This window comes from Rutidosis leptorrhynchoides, chromosome 1 (assembly GCF_046630445.1).
Source record: "Rutidosis leptorrhynchoides isolate AG116_Rl617_1_P2 chromosome 1, CSIRO_AGI_Rlap_v1, whole genome shotgun sequence".
Lineage (NCBI taxonomy): Eukaryota > Viridiplantae > Streptophyta > Magnoliopsida > Asterales > Asteraceae > Rutidosis > Rutidosis leptorrhynchoides.
This window is the reverse complement of record NC_092333.1, coordinates 463,987,345-464,009,782: the sequence shown is the minus strand read 5'-3', so window position 1 is coordinate 464,009,782 and position 22,438 is coordinate 463,987,345.

Sequence of the window (22,438 nt, the reverse complement as noted above, 5' to 3'; positions counted from 1 at the left end):
CTTCGGCTTATACACCACTTTGGTCTTTTGTTTACCCACGCCAAATTCTGCTTTAGCTTGCCTGCAAATTCCCATGATTATTATTGGTCTTATGACCTTTTCCTGGCTTCTTCTGAACTTCTTGGAAACCATCCACAAGTTCTGGTTCCGTCACTTTTTCTTGTATATTTTTAGACATTGATCATTAGTATGACCGAACACTTAACAACCAACACATCTCGGAGGTTTCCATTCATACTCTACCCTCACCACATCCATAGTCATCCCATTCCCCTCTAACCAAGGAATGGCCACACGTAAGCTATCTTTTAACTCCATCGACGCTGGAACTTCTATCATTGATCTCGCATAATTTGGTCAACCCCATGATTCCATACACATTGTGCTCATATATGAGTCCGACATTATTGTAGTCCCAAGTTTGGATGCGATACAATCAATCCATCTTTAGTAAATGCAGTGAAGGGCACATCATGCAACTTAATCTACACGGGTATTTTAGAAAGTTCCTCCTTGGTCAGAGAAACATTTGGAGACCATTGATTCAGAATTATGGGCACACAACGAATAATCCAAGGGCCATTCTCAAGAACATCCAACATACCTTTATGCGACGTGAATTTAAGAAAAAGAATCCTTTAGAATTCATCATCACCTTCTCAATACCATACTTCCGCTGTAAGACCCGAAATCGGTTCGTACATCTTGTATGTATATTAAATTGCTGGCGACCTTCAAATTCAGTCTTGGGCCGCGGCGTGGCCAGTAGGCCCGCGTCGCGGCTGGCAACTGGCAGCAATTCTTGTTTTAAATTATTTAAATGAGGGGCATTTTGGTACTTTCGCGTAATGAACGAATTTAAAGCATAAGATATGATCTAGGAGTGTCAGTACTCCATTTTCAACCACCTTATCTCTTCCACATTAATCCTAGAGAGAGATTTAGAGTTTAGAGTGAGAAAGCTCACTTTGGGGAAAAAGAAGACCGAATCTCGCCCTATCCCAAGTTTTAAAGTTGTTCCCTACGTCTCTAGCTATATTTTGATAGTGTTGGTAAGTCCTAACTCCGTGTTTTGAGTTTTAATTGATTTATGGCTAGGGTTTGTTCATTTGAGACTTGTAAGACCCATTTGGGGGTTAAATGGGTGAATTTGGGTTAAATTGATGTAAGGAAACCCTAAGGTTTTGTAATCTAGGGTTTGGTCTTGTGTTTTGGTATTTGCAAGTGTTAATGGTGTTGTTAAATCACTAATACACTTGTGTAATGTTGAAAGATTGTTAATGGGTTCAAGTTTGACTAATTTGTGAGTCTAGTGTTAAAATGGGTCAAATGGGTAATGTTGACCTAGTTGGGCAAGGTGGGTATGAACATACCCTAAATGTTGTTAATTATTGTTATGGGACTTTAATCACTAGGTTTTAGTGATTGATGATGAGCCTTGGCTTTAAATGGGCGGTTTTGGCATAAATGAGTCATTTGATGCAAATGGGTCATTTGATGCAAATGGGTCATTAAATGCACATGAGTTGATTGTTGGTGAATAGTCCAACAAGTTTGTGTATTGAATGTGTACTTAATGTATTAGGTACTTGCTTTGAAGCTCGTGGGTTGTTTAATTCGTCACCTATGCGATAAGGTGAGTGGAATAATTATACGTGTATGTATATAATGTATTTATTTATGTGGTGTAAAATGTAGGCTAGTCGAGGTGTTAAGACATAACATTTTACATGACGAGTGGATTATTCACGGTGTTAAGACACCATTCTGGAATTAAGATGTGGGTTAGTCGCGGTGTTAAGACACCACATTGTTGCGAAAGGTGGGTTAGTTACGGTGGTCTTTCGCGAGTTCCATTCCCTCGTACGATTGGTTAACCATGGATGTGTGAACTCCGATGTTGTGAACTCCGATGGTCTTTCGCGAGTTGTTTTTAAGTACACTAATGGATGTTGTGAACTCCGATGGTCTTTCGCGAGTTCCATTCCCTCGTACGATTGGTTAACCATGGCTGTGTGAGTTTTGTAGTAGCACATTAAATTTTGAACTATATGTTATTGGCGTTGCTAACTTATTGTTAGTTGCGGATATTTAGTTTATGCATGATGTTTGCATGGTTGTTAAATTACTAGCTTGTATGCGGTATTGTGTAAGTGATTGCAAGTAACTAGGTTATATATGTATATGTATAATTATTGCATTCACTAAGCATTAGCTTACCCCTCTCGTTGTTTACATTTTTAGGCTCCGTCGTGGATAAAGGCAAGGGTATTTACTTGGACTAGCGGGCTCCTTAATGTTTATGCTAGTGTATTGCTTTTGAAGTTCGACCTAGGTTTGGGTAGTTTAACCCCAAACACCATGCTCGGGTTTATATTTGGTATTTAAACTTGTCGGTCGAAACTTATATTTTTGAATTGTAATGAGCGAATGATGCTTGGTGATCGAAGACTTGGATTTGGGGCCTTAAAACTTATAAACTCTATTAGTTCGGTAATTGAAGGGTTTTTTGATCAATGTTTGTTGTTTAATATGAAATTCGGACCTTGTGTAAAATATTTAAGAAGGAATCAGCAACAGAGGCGAGTCGTGCCACGGCCTTTACGGGCGCGCCGCGGGCTAATGGGTGTTTTGGATGTCGAGGGTCTGATGGTTCCAGACCATCTGGGACTTCGATAAGCCGCGCCGCGGCCATATATCCCGCGCCGCGGGAGCCTGTCTTTGCTTTAAAACAAATATTGTGTCGGATTCGGTTTGGGTTGTTACAAGTGGTATAAGAGCATGGTCTAAGGGATTTAGGCGACTTGAGATAGGTGCCTAGACTTATTTATTGTGTATGCGTTTTATGCTGGATTTGTATGAGACGGGTCGGACCGGGTTTGGTTAGTGCCTAGGGTTAGGTGAACTAACCTTGCGCTACTTGTTTTGTGTTGTATTTGCAATCATCAAGTGAGATAGATGTTGTACTAGTAAGTTAATGCAACGTGCTCGAGTAATAATGACTAGCTACCATTGTTACGGGTGCAAATCGTGTCAAACTAGCGATGTACGACGATTGTTGAGCAAGATGGGGCGGTGAGGTGTATATGTATATATATGTGTGTCATGTCTTTTTGTTTCGTTGTTTAACCTTTTCCATTTTATAGAATGAAGATGAGAAACGGATACGACACTGAAAATGGGGGTACGAGCGAGGACCCCGAGTTCACGGCCAAAGTTGAGGCCATTATGCAAAGGCGTCACTCGGCCTTTTTGGAGGACGTTAAGAAGATGTTCTTAGATTCGATTGATGAGCAAGTAGTCAATCTAGTCAAGGAACAAGTAAAGGTTGTTCTCCACGAAGATAATGTGGGGAGACGAGACTTATTCTACAAAAATTTCAAGGATGCTCAACCTCCCACTTTTGAAGGTGAACGGGACCCACTTAAGAGTGCCCGTTGGATCTCCGATATGGAGGGGGATTCTTGCACTTGTGAATTCCCTCTCGATAAGAATACGAGGTATGGTTGTAGCATGTTAAGGGGTGATGCCAAGATGTGGTGGGATGAAAAGATTCGGCTTTATGGTGAAGAGCAATGTATGGAATTCACATGGGATTATTCAAGACGGAATTTTTCAAAGAATATCGAACTTCGGCTGATCTTTCTAGGCTTAAGGATGAGTTACGTGCTTTGAGGTAAGGGTCGATGGATTTGAACACTCTCAAATCTGTTTTCTTGTCAAAGACCCAATTTTGCCCGGATTATGTCGGGAATGATCATATGTTGAAAGAAGATTTCTATCGAACCTTGAACGACAACTATCAAGAAAAGATTAGTGTAAACTCGGTGAAATCTTTTGACGAGTTTTTCGATATGGACAAGGGTTTTAAGTCGCTCGTTTTGAGAAAGAGTGGCTTTACTTTTGGCAAAAGGAAGTTTGAAGCTACTAGTCATTTGAACAAAAAGAGTAGGGGTGCAACCGAAAGTGTCGGTAGTGTGAAAAAGAGCGTTTCCGGAAGTTTTCCTTATTCTTGTCACAATTGCGGACAAAAGGGGCATATGGCTCGTGATTGCCCGAAACCATCTTCAACAACCAAACTCACTTGTTTTAATTGTAATAAAGAAGGGCATCGAAAGTCGGATTGTCCCGATTTGCGGGGTGATCATGTTAAGAAGTTGGAGAAAGCGGCGGGTACGGCTCGGGGGCGAAATTATTTAATGACCAATGATGAGGCCAAGCAATCCAATGAAGTTGTCTCAGGTACTTTCATGGTTAAATCTAATCTGCCAAGGATATTATTTGATAGCGGTGCTAATTTGTCATTTGTGTCACCTCGATTTGTGCCTAAACTTAATAAACTGTTATCTAAGTTAACTCATCTGGTAGAAGTCGAAATAGTGGATGGCAAGACGGTGCTAGGGGGTGATGTTTGTAAAGATTGTAATGTTGTGTTTGGTACCGAAACGTTTAAAATTGATCTCATTCTGATGACCTTAGGTGAGTTTGATATTGTTGTTGGCATGGATTAGCTCGATCGTTATAGAGCCGATATTGCATGCCACGAGAAGTTCATTCGTGTAAAGACCCCAAGTGGGGGAGAGTTGATCATTCATGGCGATAAGCAAAGAAGACTCGTACCATGATGCACTTATGCACGGGCGCGACGTTTTCTTAATAGTGATGGTATGATTTTTCTTGCCCATGTAGTTGATACTCGTGATGAGCCACCATCCATTCGTGAAATTCCGGTGGTTAATGAGTTCGAAGACGTTTTTTCGGACGAGTTACCGGGTGTTCCAGCGGAAAGACAAGTTGAATTTCTCATTGAGTTGGTTCCGGGAGCTACTCCTATTGCTAAAAGTCCTTATCGTTTAGCACCGACGCAAATGCAAGAGTTGTTAAATCAAACCCAGGAGTTGTTTGAAAAGGGTTTTATCCGACCGATTACTTCGCCTTGGGGCGCTCCGCTTTTATTTGTGAAAAAGAAAGATGGTAGTATGCGGATGTGCATCGATTATCGGGAGTTGAACAAAGTGACGATCAAGAATCGTTATCCATTGCCTCGGATTGACGATTTGTTTGACCAACTCCAAGGTGCAACGTATTTTTATAATATTGGCTTACGGTCCGGCTATCACCAAGTGCGGGTCCGTGAGGAAGATATAGAGAAAACGGATTTTCGAACTCGTTACGGGCATTTTGAGTTTGTAGTTATGCCTTTTGGTCTTACGAATGCAGCGGCGGCATTCATGGATCTTATGAATCGAGTGTGCTAACCTATGTTGGACAAGTCGGTAATTGTGTTCATTGACTCCATTGACTACATACTTGTCTATTCTAAGAGTATGAAGGAACATGAACACCACTTGCGCGAAGTGTTGAAGAAATTGCGGAAGGAGAAGTTGTATGCTAAATTCTCCAAATGTGAATTTTGGCTAAGGGAAGTGCAATTCCTTGGCCATATTGTGAATAAAGAAGGTATTCAAGTAGATCCGGAGAAGATAGAGACGATGAAGAATTGGGGACAACCGAATACGCCAACGGAAATCCGAAGTTTTCTCGGATTGGCCGGATATTATCGTCGGTTTATTCAAGACTTTTCTAAGATCGCTTCTCCGTTAACAAAGTTGACAAGGAAGAACGTGAGGTTTAATTGGGAAAATGAGCAAGAAATTGCTTTCCAATTGTTAAAGGAGAAATTGTGTCAAGCTCCGGTGTTGGTATTACTGGAGCGAATTGAAGATATGACGGTTTATTGTGATGCCTCCTTAAATGGAATCGGGTGTGTTCTAATGCAAATAGGTAAAGTCATCGCTTACGCCTCTCGACAATTAAAGGAACATGAAAAGAGATACCCGACTCATGATCTTGAATTGGCAGCGGTAGTTCATGCGTTGAAAATTTGGCGCCACTACTTGTATGGTGTCAAGTGTACGATTTATTAGGATCATAAGAGTTTGAAACATCTCTTTAACCAACGAGATTTGAATTATCGTCAACGTAGGTGTAACGACCCGGAAATTTTCGACCAAATTTAAACCTTAACCTCTATATGTTTCCGACACGACAAGCAAAATCTGTTATATTGAGTCTAGAAAGTTTGAATCTATATCCGGATAATCAAGTTACCCTTCGACCATTCCCAACTATTCACGAACATATTTGTTAATAAAAATGTATATATATTTATATTATATTATAATTATTATATTAATAATATTATATATCTTTTTGCTCTGAATTAAATGAACGTATCCGAATCAAGACATTTAACATCAAATAATTGTGTACTGCTAAACTGTTGATGATTGATGATAATTGAATGGAATGCACTGTTTGCTTAATTGATGTAATTGATTAATTATAATAATTGGATTTTGTTCTTTTTCCTCACACAACAAACACATACACGTAGTAGATATTCTTATATATTACATGCCTATGTAACATAGACACATAGAATGCAATGCTTACATCTTCCTTCCTTTCTTTCAATTTCTATGCTCTCTGTTACCGAAACCAAACCACTATAATACCATGAAACCTCCATCTTCTATCATGCTTGAACTCACCACTTTTAAAAACCGTTTAACGACATCACCTCTTTACCATCACAAGCCACCATCGACTCCATGAAACCACCAACACACGCCACCACCCTATCTCTCAATCTCTCTCCCTTTTCTTCTTGTTGAATCACCACCATTAACAAACATCAAACTAGCCTAGCTACTGTTCCAGTTGCTGCTGCAAAGTTTTCTGCTCGGATTATTGCTATTCGATCCTGTTACTGTTCCGATTGCAAACCCTCACCACTCTTATTCCCCATGAAACACCACCACTACCATGGTTCTAAATAACTATTGTAAACCCATATCACTTTTGTTTCATTAACATCTGTAAACCGAGATTAAACTCATCAACAAGCCACCACTTAACCACCTCTTTAAAACACTCTTGTTAACACTCGAACAGACCCAACCCAACAAAACACCACCGTGATCCTTGCACCTGTTGTCCATTTGAACCACCTTCAAAACCACTGCTGCAACTGAACGCACCTCCACCATATCCGAAGAACATCACCATGAATAAACGCAGTTACTCGAATAGTTGTTGTTTCTGTCTGAGTGTCTAAACCGAAACCCAAAACCTGCAAACCGTTCCTATCGTTGGATCTATTGTTAGCCTATTCTATTTTCGGTTGCAAGCAGGCTCAACCCAACACAATCGACAAAACCCACATCAACAAACCCACATAAAACATAAACAAACTATCATCATCAATTACGGATAAATGTCGTTTTACTATTTATGCCTTTGAACAAACCGGTATCTATGACTGTTACAAACCAAAATATTCGACTAAACCCACCTACAACTCGCAACAAAGGCTACTTCGCTGGGTCTTCTGTTTCCTGTTCGAATCCCTCAACAAACAAGGTTGCCGTACTATATTTTTCTTTCCCTCTCTTCTTCTGTTCCAATATGACGAATTAATAAGGAAGATTGATGGCAAAGGTGATATTCAAATTCATTGTATTGATGATGAGTGAAAGATGATGTATACCGAATGAGGGACAACAAAGATAATGACATCCCACTTGAATTATTAAAGGAGCTTTCTTTTTGTTATTTTATTAAAACAGAAAATTTTTACGGTGTATAGTTGCTAGGTCAAAGGATCGGGCTTGTGATACGGGCCTGAGTAAGTTTGGGCTTGCAATATTACTTTTGGGGCGAAATGTTAATTGGGCCGAGTGGTATGATGATATAAATATAAGGAAAATCGGTTTGTATTAATTAAATAAATAATCGGGGGAAATAAATGCAGAAACGAATTTATGGTTCAATGGTTTGGTGGCATGGGTGTTGAGTCAGAGGTCTTAGGTTTAAGCCTCATTTAAGACATTCTTTTTGGAAAAAGTTTTAAAGGTAGTCTTCCATTATTAAGATTATTATCATTATTATTATTATTATTATTATTATTATTATTATTATTATTATTATTATTATTATTATTACTAAAATAGGTATCAAAAATCATTTATTATCTATCATAATTAAAATTACAAGTATGATTATTATTATTGTTTTTATTATTAAAATTATCATTTATTATTAAAGATAGTATTTTTATTAAAATTTTCATTATTTCAAGATTATCATTATTAGTATTATTATTATTTTTATCATTAACATAATTCTTATTATTATTAATATTAACATTATTTTTTTAATACATAAAAACATATTTGATACGTAATTATATTAATATTACATAAAATATTAAATAAACATTAACATTTATTATATAAATATTATAAAGTTAATAGATGAAATTATCTGATTTCAATTAAGTGTTAATATATATACACGTGATATAGGTTCGTGAATCCGAGGCCAACCTTATAATTGATCAATGGTGCTATATGTATTTTTACTACAAAATACATTAGGTGAGTATATAGTCCCTTTTAAACTCTAAATATTTTTGGGCTGAGAATACATGCGCTGTTTTTATAAATGATTTACGTTATGGACACAAGTGATCAAAAATATAAATTCTACGTTGAGTTGTACCATGGCATATCTCTTTATACTTGGTAGCTAATATTTACGTGAGGAGCGTAAACGCGAATCCTGTTGATAGATCTATCGGGCCTGACAACCCCAACCGGACTGGACGACCAGTATTTAACGGTTGCACAGTACTTCGTTTCGTTACTACACTTGGTACGGTGTAGGGTTTATTTAAGAATATGCTGCTGTGATTTAAATGTTAAGTATGGTTACCAAGTGCTCAACGACTTTTCATACACGAGGAGTGTAATATGTTTAACTGTATGAAATCTTGTGGTCCATAGTTATAACGCTGCTAGCAACAAACCTATATATCTCACCAACTTTATGTTGACGTTTTAAAACATGTTATTCTCAGGTACGAATTAAGTCTTCCGCTGTGCATTTGCTCAATTTAAGGACATTACTTGGAGTCGACCATCGCAATGGGACCAAATGTTGAAGATATCGTCCGGATGGATAAGGACGGGTCTTTACAGTAGGTGGATGGATGTGGTAAAGGATTATGATTGTGAGATACTTTATCATCCGGGTAAGGCGAATGTGGTCGCGGATGCGTTAAGTCGAAAGAGTCAACATCCGGCAATACGAGTAGGATCGTTACGCATGAACATTATTAACGATTTTCTTGAAAAGCTTGGTGAGATTCAAATTGAAGCATTTGTTAACAACAAGCATGAAGAACGAATCATGGGGCAAACGTAGTCCATTACTGTAGGCCCGCATAGTTTGTTGTCCTTTCAAGGAAGAGTGTGGGTGCCTAAGATGGGTGGCTACCTACAAGTGCTACTCGATGAAGCACATAAGTCAAAGTATTCCATTCATCCGGGTGCGACAAAGATGTACCTTGATTTGAAGAAAGAGTATTGGTGACCCGACATGAAACGTGATGTTGTTAAGTATGTTGAACAATGCGTCACGTGTTTGCAAGTTAAGGCCGAACACCAAAAGTCGTATGGTATGTTACGTTGGAAATTCCAAAATGGAAATGGGAGCACATTACCATGGATTTCATTACAAAGTTACCAAAGACGGCGAGGACCCAATTTGATACGATTTGGGTTATAGTTGATCGGTTGACGAAGAGTGCTTTGTTTCTTCCCATTAGAGAAACGATATCGTTGGAGACTTTGTCTAATTTGTTTATCAAAGAAGTGATATCAAGGCATGGGGTCCCTATATCTATTATTTCGGATCGAGATACTCGTTTCACTTCTCTTTTTTGGAATAAGTTTCATGAAGATATGGGTATTCAATTGAAGATGAGCACGGCGTATCATCCTCAAACGGACGGTCAAACTGAGCGTACGAATCAAACGTTGGAAGATATGTTACGGGCGTGTGTTATTGATTTCGGTGGTAGTTGGGATGAGCACTTGCCTTTGGTGGAATTCTCGTACAATAATAGCGATCATGCTAGTATTGTAATGCCACCTTATGAGATGCTTTATGGGCATAGGTGTCGAATTCCTCTTTGTTGGGGTGAAGTGGGTCAAAGAGAAATCGGGAGTACCGATTTGGTTTTAGAGACGAATAATAAGATCGAGATGATTCGGGCTCGACTTAAGGTGGCGCAAGATAGACAAAAATCTTATGCCGATAAATGAAGACGACCGATTGAGTTTCAAGAAGGTGACATGGTGATGCTTAAAGTTTCGCCATGGAAAGGTGTTATTCGGTTTCGAAAGCGAGGAAAGTTAGCTCCTCGGTTTATTGGTCCTTTCAAAATTTTGGCTCGTGTGGGTGAAGTTGCTTATAGACTAGAGTTGCCCGAAGAGCTTGCGGGGATTCATAACACATTCCATGTTTCCCATCTCCGTAAGTGTCTTGCGGATGACTCGACGTGGGTACCATTGGATGAGATTTCATTGAATAACAAGTTAGAATATGTTGAAGAGCCGATAGCCATTCTTGATGAAAAGGTTAAAATATTGCGTAACAAAGAGGTGAGGACTTTCAAAGTCCAATGGTGTCATCGAAAGGGTTCCGAGTTTACGTGAGAATCCGAAGAGTTTGTCTTGGTGTATCTTCCTGCTTGTCATGCGGCTTGGATTGCGAGGACGCAATCCGAATCAAGTGGGGGAGAGTTGTAAGACCCTAAATCGGTTCGTACATATTGTATGTATATTAAATTGCTGGCGACCTTCAGATTCAGTCTTGGGCAGCGGCGCGGCTAGTAGGCCCGCGACGCGGCTGGCATCTGGCAGCAATTCTTGTTTTAAATTATTTAGATGAGGGGCATTTTGGTACTTTCACGTAATGGACGAATTTAAAGCACAAGATCATATCTAGGAGTGTCATTACTCTATTTTCAACCACCTTATCTCTTCCACATTAATCCTAGAGAGAGAGAGTTAGAATTTAGAGTGAGAAAGCTCACTTTGGGGAAGAAGAAGACCGAATCTCGCCCGAGCCCAAGTTTTAAAGTTGTTCCCTACGTCTCTAGCTACATTTTGATAGTGTTGGTAAGTCCTAACTCCGTATTTTGAGTTTTAATTGATTTATGGCTAGGGTTTGTTCATTTGAGACTTGTAAGACCCATTTGGGGGTTAAATGGGTGAATTTGGGTTAAATTGATGTAAGGAAACCCTAAGGTTTTGTAATCTAGGGTTTGGTCTTGTGTTTTGGTATTTGCAAGTGTTAATGGTGTTGTTAAATCACTAATACACTTGTGTAATGTTGAAAGATTGTTAATGGGTTCAAGTTTGACCAGTTTGTGAGTCTAGAGTTAAAATGGGTCAAATGGGTAATGTTGACCTAGTTGGGCAAGGTGGGTATGAAGATACCCTAAATGGTGTTAATTATTGTTATGGGACTTTAATCACTAGCTTTTAGTGATTGATGATGAGTCTTGGCTTTAAATGGGTGGTTTTGGCATAAATGAGTCATTTGATGCAAATGGGTCATTAAATGCACATGAGTTGATTGTTAGTGAATAGTCCAACGAGTTTGTGTATTGAATGTGTACTTAATGTATTAGGTACTTGCTTTGAAGCTCGCGGGTTGTTTAATTCGTCACCTAGGCGATAAGGTGAGTGGAATAATTATATGTGTATGTATATAATGTATTTATTTGTGTGGTGTAAAATGTGGGCTATTCGCGGTGTTAAGACATCACATTTTACATGACGAGTGGGTCAGTCGCGGTGTTAAGACACCACTCCGGAATTAAGGACATGTGGGTTAGTTGCGGTGTTAAGACACCACATTGTTGCGAAGGGTGGGTTAGTTGCGGTGTTAAGACACTACCCGGGGGTTAGTGATACGCGGTGTTAAGTACACTAATGGATGTTTTGAACTCCGATGGTCTTTCGCGAGTTCCATTCCCTCGTACGATTGGTTAACCATGGTTGTGTGAGTTTTGTAGTAGCACATTAAATTGTGAACTATATGCTATTGGCGTTGCTAGCTTATTGTGAATTGCGGATATTTAGTTTATGCATGATGTTTACATGGTTGTTAAATTACTAGCTTGTATGCGGTATTGTGTAAGCGATTGCAAGTAATTAGGTTATATATGTATATGTATAATTATTGCATTCACTAAGCATTAGCTTACCCATCTCGTTGTTTACATTTTTAAGCTCCGGCATGGATAAAGGCAAGGGTATTTGCTTAGACTAGCGGGCTCATTAATGTTTATGCTAGTGTATTGCTTTTGAAGTTCGACCTAGGTTTGGGTAGTTTAACCCCAAACACCATGCTCGGGTTTATGTTTGGTATTTAAACTTGTCAGTCGAAACTTATATTTTTGAATTGTAATGAGCGAATGATGCTCAGTGATCGAATACTTGGATTTGGAGCCTTAAAACTTGTAAACTCTATTAGTTCGGTAATGGAAGGCTTTTTGGATCTATGTTTGTTGTTTAATATGAAATTCGGACATTGTGTAAAATATTTAAGAAGGAATCAGCAACAGAGGCGAGCCGCGCCGCGGGCTAATGGGTGTTTTGGATGTCGAGGGTCTGATGGTTCCAGACCATCTGGGACTTCGTTAAGCCGATCCGCGGCCATATATCCTGCGCTGCGGGTTAAGCCTGTCAGGCCAGCCTGTCTTTGCTTTAAAAAAAAAAAAACAATTGTGTCGGATTCGGGTTAGGTTGTTACATCCGCCAAGAATTTAATACATAATTTTGAACAACAGGCAAAAGCCATAAGTTTTCCAAGAAAGTATCCGTATAGAGTATTACTATACCGATTCGTCGCTTCCTCTACACTAGATAAAGGAATAACCACATCCACATCATTATCCACGATATCAAACAAGTTTTCAAAAATTAACCTTGCGAGTATCATTAGACTTTACAGCCATATTCAAGTAAGTCTGGGTCTTTCGTTGTTCATCATCTTTCTTCTCACTTTCAGTGTGAATCTGATTAAGTGCATGGAACTCATACTCAGGGAACTGACCAATCGGCAACCAGATTCAAAGTTTTTCCTACTGACAACGTTTATTTTGAGGAGCTTAACACGTATGTTGATGTTAACCTTTCGTGGAGTAATTCCGCTGACCATGATTAAGTTTGAAGCCATCTTTGAGATCAAATTAAGCCTAACTTCAAATGACTAAAGATACAGATATTATGAATGAGTAGGTGTATTAAAAACTGTATGCAGTTATTTTTGGCCAGTATATCACGTCTGCATATATTTTGGAAAAAAAAGTTTAAGTGATTGCGGATTTTTAGGCAAAAAACCGCTGGACACATTTTTTAAGCAATTTATGCCGATTTTATTTATAATTTTATTTGTTTTAAATACATTAATCCAACCTAATTTTATCCACAATATATTAACATTAACAAGTGGCAAATAAATCATTGTTGTTCTTATCGTTTCGTTTAAACAACGAATCGTATCTCAATATTTTCAATATATGTGATTGGAACATATTATTGTCACCAGAAAACAATTAATTTACTATTACTATGGACGGAATCAAATAAAAAAAATCATGATTACCTTACGTGTTTGAAAGTCGGTTTGTATAATTGAATTGGATCCAATCTTCATGAGATACGAACCAAGCGACCTTCAAATCCATCAGTTGGGTTTGGTTGTTGTTGTTTGTGCACAAACAAGAATCGTTCTTGGTGATATTAGCACCATCAATTAGGTTCCTCTAACCGCCGATCATAGCAGCAATTATTGAATCGGCGATTGGTTGAACCCTAATTTTCACAGAGATGGCAATAGATCAATCTATTGATTAACAGTGGATTTAGGGTGATTTTGTAGGTCGATTGAGCCGGTATCTGGAAAAAAAGCCGACGAAATATGGCCATTGGTTCGATCATTTTTAGGTTTTTTGTGTTTCGGTAATTTGGACTGGCGTGGAATTAACATGTAAGCAATAAAAATTTAATCGGATTAATTAGATAATTACACATAGAATGTCATCTCAGCTTTTAATGAAAGGCCGACACGTCAGCAAAAATCCCTTGTTTTATTTTATATATATATATATATATATATATATATATATATATATATATATATATATATATATATATATATATATATATATATATATATATATATATATATATATATATATATATATAGTTTCTATTAAAATCCTATAATAATGATGTCATTATTAGGCTAATTTCTTTGTTAAAAAAAATCAAAAAACAAAAGAAAAAAATCTAGGCATGATGGGTGATGTCATTAATCTAAATAATTTTGAATTAAAATTAAATCTTATTAATTAATTATTATTAAATATTATTAATAATTATTTTAATTATTAAAATTAAATAATTTTGAATAATTTTAATTAATTATTTTGAATTCAGTACGAGAAGATATAAAAGCTAAGTAGAAAGAAACTAATTCTAAATTTATATTTTAATTTATACTTTTAAAATAAAATAACAACCAATATTATCTCTTATGATTGGATGTGGATTGTTTAATATGCATTTTAGGTGTTTGATGAAATGTTCAGCTGACGAGTCTCTTATTCGAACTGGTTTTACGGGTCATTAAACTAAATGACTTTAGCATTTACGTTCACTTAATACCTAAAACATATCATTAAACTGTTTCGTTTAAACAAACCTGTGGTTTCACAGGTCATTTCACTAATATATATATATATATATATATATATATATATATATATATATATATATATATATATATATATATATATATATATATATAAGAGTTGGTTATGCTACAGCAATGCTTAAAATAAAATGGGTACGATGTGAGAGTTTTTTAAGTGACCACTGTACTTTGAAAACTTATTTAAAGTAATGGGGTAGTTTCAAAAGTATTTATCATTTGACATTGTCTCTTGTTTTTCTAACAAAGATAACTTATAATCTAATCTAATAATAAATATAATAAATACATTGGGATGTTCCATTCGAGTAGTTTAGATTGCCCTCTGGACTTTTCATTTGAAATCGTTAAGGCTAATCATTAGTTTAATGGTTTGTTCTTTGTATTTATATATTTTATTGTTTTATGAAAATAATAATAATAATAATAATAATAATAATAATAATAATAATAATAATAATAATAATAATAATAATACGGAGTAAGTGATAACAAAGAAGCTGTCTTAAAAATTATTTGTTAATCCATTTATATACGGATTATTATATGTTGTTAGATATTGTAAAAAAAACGTCACAACGAAAAATTAAAAAATGTATAAGTTAGCTACGAATTTTCCAATCATGTTAATTGTGTATAGAATATTACAACTATTTTTTAGAAATTTTTTTCACACTTTGATTCGTTTGGTCTTTCATAGCCACCAATGAAATTTTCCAGATTATTTTTATCTGACATCGGGACGAGTTCGGCTCGAGTCTAAGTAATCTCAGACCCCAACCCGATTAAGAAATCATATCCCAAACTTAGACTTATACCCGTCGGGCCCTCATTTACTTATTAATTGTCGGGTTATCGAGTTTCTTCACGAGTAAACAAGGATCCCTATTTACATACTAACTTTGAGTTACCGAGTTTCTCGCGAGCATTGAATATCTCTATTGTTAATCATTTTCATTCACCATTCATCTATTTTAATTTTGTTTAAATAATGCTATTAAAATGAATATTAAATTTAAATGACTATATATAAATATCGAATAATAGTTCAATACCACATTGTAGCTTATATTATGATTATTATCAAATTCTATTATTTTTATTAATGAAATTGAAATCACCTTCAAGTCAGGTATACGGGTGCATGGGGCGGGTATACGGGTTAGGTTTACGGGTTTGTATCTAAAACCATCCCCATACCAGCACCCGTAAAAAAACTAAAACCATCTTCATACCCGGCCATTGACCTGAATACGCGGACCCGACCCCGACCCCGACTCAAAAGTGTTGGATTTCAAGTTTACTCATCAGATACAAGTTTTTTTTGGCATCCGTATTCCTATTCTGATACCTGGATGAGTTCATGACTCTTTGTGTAGTGTACTAGTAACTAGTAATAATAACTAGTTGGGGGACCTGGCTTTGCGCCGGTTCTTTACCCTTGATTAACATTAATTACATAGCTAATTATTGAAAAGAAAATGATTTATCATCTTTTTTGTTTTATTTTTCGTTTTGTCGAAGAAGTACCAAAAATAGTTATGTGATTGATTTGTAATAAGCGTGAAAGTAATTATTCATCATTTTTTGTTTTAGTTTTCGTCTTGTCGAGAAAAAAGACCCAAATGCTCAATCAATAAAGTGAGACGTACATCAACTATTGGTACAAACTATTTAATGAAATAGGGAAAGTATTTATATAATATGTGTGTGTGTGTATATATATATATATATATATATAACAGTAAAGTTTTTAGAAAATGAGTTACGTGGTTAATCTGTGATAAGGAAAAAAAATAAACGATAATAATAATAATAATAATAATAATAAATATTTATTAGATAGTAAAAATTGTGTGATCGATTTATAATGAATAAGAAGTTTTATGGCTAAATTATGAAATGTGAAAAGTTTGTGTTAAATTTATAAAGCTATAAAAGTTAAGTGTTATAAAAGGGGTGGTTGAAATATCGAAAATTAAAAAGTTTGGTGTGAATTTGTGAATCTTATAAAGTTTACTATTCATTTGACTTATGCCATTTAGATATATAGATATAATAATATAATAATAATAATAATAATAATAGTAAAAATCTAATAATAATAATAATATTATTATTAATAATTAATAATCAGTATCGATCAATAATCAATAATATAAAAAAAAAATTAGGAGCAAAAAGAAACAGTTGCACAATGTGGTACTAAAATCGAAGAAGATGACGACACCTGTGGTCAACTTTAAGATATTTTTAAAATTTAAAAAATAAAAATAAAGAAGAAATAGTAAATTTTAAATACTTTCAGGAGTACAGCCTTTTCTTAAATATGTTTTAAAAACACTAGCGTTTGTTAAATTATGTGATATTAGCCATCTCTCTTAACCTTAATAAGAAAAGTGTTATGATGACATTTTTTGTGTTAAAAATCTACCTGGCAAAATTTCATCCATTAGATAGTTTTTAAATTTTAATCACAACCATTTAAATTGCTGATGGCATCATTTACCTTTCTAATAGGCAGTTACGCTTCCTAATTACTATGGTACCCACGTCGGTTTGAATTGAAGGTCTCAACTGCTTAATAAGTCTAAGGTGGATCCCTAAAAATTGCCATAACCGTACGAGGTTTCCTTCTCCTCTGCAATTTTCTTCCACTTCTTCATAACAAATCAAGTCTTCTCATATCCACTGTATCTTAAATAAGGTATGCAAAAATTGTGTTATGTTGTAAAAATATGTTTCGGTTTCATTTGTTTGTTCCTTTCTATGATTTTTTGTTAAAAAATTGATTGATCATCACGAATCCCACCCTTGATGAGAAAACCCTGAAACGTTGGCGATGAAACCATTAAATTACAAAAATGTTATTCATTGGAAAATCACGATGAAATCGATTCTCAAATCAATAAGTTTAATACTTTACTGTCATTTATCGTGTTGAAGAAGAAACCCTAGATTCATTTGTGTTGTGTATACTTCTTAAGGACTCAATTTTGGGAATCATAATATAATATTTTTGGTATAGGTTTCGTTTGAATTGTTGTAATACTCGATACTAAAATTTTGGGGTTATGAATTTGCAGATAACTTTACGATTTGTTTCTGATTTAGACGGCTATTAAGGGTTATTATCACTTGTTGTAAGTTAAATCTTTATTACAACCTTTTTTAGCATAGGATTTGGTTGTGTAATTATGTTCTTGATTTGTCATATAGGTGTTCATGAATAGCAATTATAATACTTTTACTTTTTTGATTTCATTTGAATTGAAAGTATAACCTTATTCGACGTTTTTTCTCAATTTGATTTTACGGCTTGGCTATATTAGTTTTACTAACAACTTGGAAATGAGAATCAGAAGGAGGTTTTGCAGAAACGTGTAGCTGCGAAATTGAAACATTCTCAGAATTCCCACCATCCCCAATGGAGTCATTTGAAAAAACTGGTAGTTGCACCTAGGAAAAAGAGAGCATCAGAAGACAAAGCCATTAGTGACCTATATCTCGACTTCATTAAGGTTGGTCTTTTTGTTTTTAAATTTGGGTATGTAATCTCAATCTTTTACTGGTATATTTCTACGTGAACATCACTTTGGAGATGTCTGAAGATGTTGCCTAAATCAATGCATTTTTTGTGTCTGCATTCTATATTGACTTTGGACATTGGTTTGTTGGCACAACAGACTAATCAATGCATTTTTTGTGTCATAATTGAGCTAAACATCAAAACTTGATAAAAGATGTTGTGTGTTTGCTTATATATGGTTGTGACTTGTGAGAGTATAAAGAGTTACAACTGATATGTGAATTGGATTATCTTTTAAATGATGTTTGCTACTTTTTTCACTTGATAAAAAAATTAGTTTGTTTTATAGGTTTTTGAGGAGAAATACTTTTTTGGTATAGAAAGATTACAAAGTTGGGTGCTTACAATTTAATCTTGATCCTGATCCTTATATGAAATGGGCTTTTAGAGTTTTTGATTTACAGATAAATATACATATATGTAGCTAGGATGTGATAATTGAACTTATTAATTTTTGTAAGCTCCTTATTGCATACCCCTACTTTCCATACCCATTATATTTCTAATTCATTAAATTTTTGTGTATTTATGTGCAGTTGAAGACTTACATATATGCAACAGTGTTATGGTGCTATAGTTAAAAAGCAAAAAACACATTACTTAGGTGTTTCATTGGAGATTACCATATCAACAAGATCTACACCGTCTTGTCCATGGTTCATATTAGTAACTACAACAGAAGAATGCACTCAGGTGAGCCTTCCCTTTTCATAAATTTACACAAAAGTACCCATTATATTACTTTTATGTAACTTCAATTCAACTTAGATTATAGAGTTTACACCATCAATGTTTATAGAAATGTTGTTTTTAGTTGACTCAATACTGAACTTAAAAATGGTCAATTTATAGTAAAAGTTTTCATCTTTAGTTTATCTTGGGATAACAATAACAATATTAAGGGTTCACTATGAAAACCTCCTTAGATGTTAACAAATTTTATGTTAAATTTACTGCATCTAAATTGAAGTACTATCCTTTTCATTTTTCTGAAGCATTATCTACTTACATGCCATAGATTACTAGCTGTCCCACTACTTTCACATTTCAAAGTTTTTGTTATAAATTGTAGTAATGTTGTATAAAACATTAATTAATGATTGAACTGGCTTAGGAATCATGGCTGGTTGCAACATGTTGAACTAGAAAGATGGGTCAAGAGAAGAATTTATTTTTATATTGAACCTCTTGCATATAAAAGGATACATTGAATTGTTTTTCCTTATTCAAATGTCGAATTTTTTTTTCTTCTATTCAAGAAACATATCGGTTCTAAGGGGTTGTCGTGAATACACGGGTGCACCATATTTTTCGGTTATTTAGCTCTTATAATTGTTAGTTGTTTGCACACGTCATTTTAATCTCCTTGGACTTTATAGAGATAAATTCTCAAGCCCTGAATCTTCTACCTACTTATGGTGCTCACTTATAACATGTGTTATGTCCAACAGATGTTGTTGCATTAGTTAAAAGCTTTACCCTTGAGACTGAAGTGCATCCTTTGCTATAGGAATCATACAGGTTTAGGTCAGTTAGAAGCTAAAATGCATCAATTTACCCGTTAGTCTTTTTAAACGAGAATGATTATGATTTCTTTTCCTTTTCTGAAATCATCATTTACAGGAATGAAGACATCCAATCAATCTAAACTGGGTTCTTGCTGAAGTTGACAAGTGGATGGAAAGAGTTGACCGTGTTACTACGGACAAAATTAATGTATGCATTATGATATCTATTTCGTAAAGATTGCGTATTCAGTTTGATGCAATTGAAAATAAGAGTATAGCGTTTTTTACTTCTAAAGGGATACATTTGTGTGTGTGCAGCTGAAATAAAAACATACCTAGGTTTGGTTTGCCACTCGTATATTCACAAAATCAAGTATATGCCTTTGGTTTCCACCTGTGTGTGAAACTAAACTAGAAAATAAAAAATTGTGTGCATGCGTTTGGGCAGTAACTATGAGATATGGGTTTAGTTTACCACATGTGCAACCACTTTTGTATTAGCACCACTAATCAATTACTTGAAAAAACTTTAAATAAGATGCAAAAAACGTAAAAAGCAAACAATGATTTGTTACATTTTTTCGTGACTTCGTCTTAAAATTTACATGTTTTACTTTCCGTGTCATTTTATAACATTTCTAATTAGTAACTCACAAGAATATTTCTCATAATCCAAAGAAGTGTGTACCTTCTTTCACATACATTGCTTTTTAAACTAATAAGCATTTTTATATTCATTTATGCTAAAGTCCCGCGAATTTGCGAGTTATAAACTAGTTGGATTTAAAAGATCCCTGCATAACTGAAAATATTTTACTTTTATATTTAATCATCATTTAAGGGTAGCAACGTCTTTGTCAATTTTTCCCTACTATCACGTTTTGTTTGTTGCTTCTTAACAGCCATTAAAAACAGAAATAATCACCATATGTGATACAGATAGCCAAATAAGTAACTACATTTTTTCACGTACAAAGACTAGCTTGCACACAAACAAACATATTTTGATGCTCATGGAGTACAAAAATGACGTCGTTTGATGCACAAACCTTAAAAATTCTAATACATTTTAATAATTTGTTCATGATATTTAGAAAAAACGATGCAAAAAAATGATACAATTTTGTTCAGTAATTTTTAGATGGAGATTACTAATACTTAAAACAAACTTGATACATGAATGACACTAAATTGATACATTAATGTTATAACTAGATTGATAAACAACGCCCACAACGATGATTAGAACTAAATTGATGCATGAATCTTTGAAATTTATCGATATACAACGATATTTATATACACTTTAATGATGTACAATATAACCAATTGATACACTATATGCGTTGCAATTTTTGATACAATGCCAAGTGATACAATTTTGCACATGTGTTCGTCACTTTTTAATTGTTGTGTAAATAAAATTGAATCTATACTTTTTTACAATAATCTATTATGTGACGGTTTGAAAATCCTTTGGAATTGTAAACAGCCATGCCAATATTCATGGAAAATACATATAATTAATCAAATAATTTTTGATTTTACTAAAATGCCCTTTTATTTAAAAAAATTTTCTCATTTCAAGTGGACATGTGTCAACAAATGAGTGGTAACCTATTTTATGTATTTTAAGGTTCTTTGTAAATGAACCAATTCTTTTATATATATATATATATATATATATATATATACTAGCCTTTAAGAGCCCGTGCGTTGCACGGCGGGCCCTAATAAAACTAAGTATAAAATGTTAACGAACTTATGAAAAATGAACACTCAGCCAGCACAAAGGTCCACCCATACACACCGATTGTAGCGAGAAAAATAATTAAATTTTTTTCAACTACCAGAAGGTGTACTCCATGCAGGGAGCAACCTATCAACAATGTCTTTTGCCTTTTCAAGGAAAACATTTTCGTCAGATAGATCATATGCACTAAGAAGCCCACCCACAACTCTGTTGTGAAAATAGCAAATAATTTAGGAATTAAGTGTGCCTCATCATGTGATAATTACTATATATACCACAAAACAACAACATACATAGAGGGAAAAAACTATATATTAAACCGTATAAAGCAACCTTATGGTCGTTTCAAACACACTGGCATCATAATTTTTATTGAAGTCCAAAGAGTATGCAACCCACCTGGCAGAGATAGTATGTTATGATAAAATATACTCTTTACAAAATAAATAACCTTTAAGGAGTATGGAGTGTGCCAACAGTAGATGTTAGAGCATACTCTTTAGCCCTTTGAAACTGCTCATCCAGGCCCATTATGTATAAGGTATCAAGAGAGTCAATCAATGTTGCACCAAGACCACCAAAGCTGTCCACATCATTTTTTGATTGAGGCTAACAAAACAAATTTAGACAACATATCAAAACCAAAAATCAAGAATCAAGAATATACATTACCTGATGATACTAATTAGACATAAAAAGTGTATACCTGAAGCTTAACATGATATAATATAGCAAAGGTTAAGGAAGTTCTTCAGTTGCCCTAATTCAAAAATCACAGAAGTCAAAATCACCTGCATAAATGATAAGACCTTTCAATTTATTAGTTATTAGTTTCTACTAAAACTTAAGAACTTTCAATTTATAAGACCACAAATTAGATCCGAGAGTCTTTTTTTATCGCTTTTATCAAAATGATAAAACTTTCTTGTTGATGACTCAACCTTTAAAGTA